Genomic DNA, 2,731 nt, shown 5'->3' with positions numbered 1-2,731 from the left:
ACGAGCCTTTGCCTTACTTGAACCTGATTTGAATAGTTGTTTGTAATTGGCCGAGACTTGGCTACCCGTCACAAGAGTGGGGTGCAGTACGTTTACAAATCAAGTTAGGTTACAGATTGCTAAGACTGTAGAAACCTTTAGGCCAAACTTAATTTAATCATTTCCCCCTCTCTGTCAACCTCTTCAATTTGAGAGACCGACCAAAACTTTAGCCATTGGCATTACTCTGTCACTATCATAAATAGACTTATTTGGTCTCAAACCCCACAGGGAAATAACAGTGGATTCTATAAGGTGGGATCAAGGAAACAAAACAACAACCAAAAAATTGGATTGGTTGATATCAGCTTCCTGATTGGCAATGATTAGAGCAGAGGGAATTCCTTATTATATAGGAATCTTCTGTTTCCATGAGAAGAAAACTGATGCTTTGAAATCTATCTGCTTTTTTAAAGTTTCAATTTGGGGCTGGCCGGTTAGCTCAGTTGGTTAGAGTGCAGTGTTAATAAAAGGTCCAGGGCTGAGATTCCTGTACTGGCCAGCTGCCAAAAATAAATACCTACATACATACATACATAATACAGTTTCATTTTGATCACACGGCACTTAACATGAGTCACTACATTTTATTCTAATCTGTTGGGGCCTAGTGCACAAACTCAATCCAAAACAATGACCTTCCATAATTCTGTTTTAACAATTCCCCCCTTTTGGTCACATTCTGATCCAGGTGAGAGTATGCCTAAAACTTAGGGCATTAGCACTATTCTCAGTTACTATCTTTGGGGTTTTCAGTTGGAACATATATCTGCAGATTACGGTGTCCTTATAATCATAAATTTCTTTGAACTTTTGTCATTTCAGTTAAAAAGAAACCATTTGACATTCTACAGATGGCTGCATGCAAACATTTAAAACTTTTGAAAGAATACAGTGCACCAGAAAGACTACTATTATCATTTTCAGGAGGATTATACCAAGAGTTTGGAGTATGTTTCTTAGTCAGGGTCTCCATGAACCAAACCAACTAAAATCAAATAGATCAAAGAATGATCCAGAGGAACAGCCTACTCATTTTAACCAAGCAGTCAACAGGTTAAAAGAGCACAATTTGCAAGAAATCCATTTGGGTTTGGGTGTACATTTGTCCTGTAATATACTCGTTGGTCCTGGTTCCTGCATCCTATTACTGGGTTAAGATAAAACAGGTCAAGAAATCTTACCACTAGTACAATTTGAACAACAATTATGTTAGGGATTGTATCAAAGTTACCCTTTGGATAAACCAAAGGATCCCTTAGGTCATGCAAATATCCAGATTTGGCATGAGAGATCCAACACTCCATCAAGTGACCCACACAAGCTACTGATGGTAAAATTCTTCTAACAGCATTATTCTGCCAAGCAAAAGTGGTAGGCATAAGTAAGGAAAAAAATAAGAAAAGTAAGAGTTCAATGATGGCAGAGAAACCTTTATCCATGATCTTGGGAAAGTTGTTCACATCTAAGATGTCATTTGCTTCTAGGGAGAAACTTCAGTGGTTAGCTTTACCTTAATGTCTCTAATTGATGTTCAGTTCCATGAGTGTGAATGGGGACCTTAAGTTGTGAGATATAAACACAAGGCTCAAGGTCCCAAAGTTTTGCTGTAGTGTGAGTAGCAAGGGAAGTCTTTCCCTGATGTCATTTCCAGAAGATCCAATCTTCAGGTTCTAGATGGTGAAGGGTTTGATTGTACTTAGTAGTTGAGTCATGAAAAGCTTCATCTACCTGGTAAAAATGCACTGTGGCATAATACATTAAAGCCTGCAGCACTTAGCCACATCAGAGTTCAGAAAAACAAGAAATACATGAAGTTCTATTATTAGGAGCATAACCCTTCCAGTGACTATTACATGAGAAGTCAATTTATGCTTTCTACTGGAAGTGGATATAATTATCAATCTGTAATATGTTTGACCAAGAAAATCAAGTCAATTTAGTTAGCTTTGCCTAATGCTACCTTATTTAACCGTTTTATAACTTGTTCAGTGAAACATGCACCTCTATTGCTGGATATTTCTCCAGGAATGTCCCATGAGGAAAACACATTTTCTCATAACCTTTTAGCTACAACAAATCTTGGCTTTCAGTCTGAGATCTCCATAGCTGGGGGGAGAGGTGCAGTACTGATATTTAGTGAGAAGAGGCCAGGGCTGTGGCTAAACATTCTACAATATACAGCACAACCTTCTCCCCAAAAAAGGATTATCCAGTCCAAAATATCAATAGTGTTGAGGATGAGAAACCCTACTCCAGGGTTCACAATATATGACTTTTCACAGTCTACCATCAAATCAATGTTATACAACTTCGCGGATAGTATAAGAAACTAGAAACACTACACTCCATTTACCACCTCTCATCCTTACCTACTATTGCCATGCCTTTTAGTTCTACGTATATCATTTACTCCATGGTTTATTATTAATATTCTTGCTTTAAATAACCACTTATATTTTAAGGATATTAGAAATAGAAAAAAATATCATTTTTATTCACATATTTTTCACTTGTTCATCACCTTGTCCTTTGTGGAAATCCAAATTCCCATGTGGCATAATTTTCCTTCTGTCAGAAAATTTATTTTAATACTTTTTAGGTCTGCTTAGCATATGAGTAATCTTGAATTTTGTTTCTGAAATAATCTTTATTTTGAGATAGTTTTTCTGGAAGAAAAATTCCAGGGTGG

This window comes from Galeopterus variegatus, unplaced genomic scaffold (genome assembly GCF_000696425.1).
Source record: "Galeopterus variegatus unplaced genomic scaffold, G_variegatus-3.0.2 Scaffold3801, whole genome shotgun sequence".
In the NCBI taxonomy this organism is placed as follows: Eukaryota; Metazoa; Chordata; class Mammalia; order Dermoptera; family Cynocephalidae; genus Galeopterus; species Galeopterus variegatus.
This window is presented reverse-complemented; position numbering follows the sequence as displayed.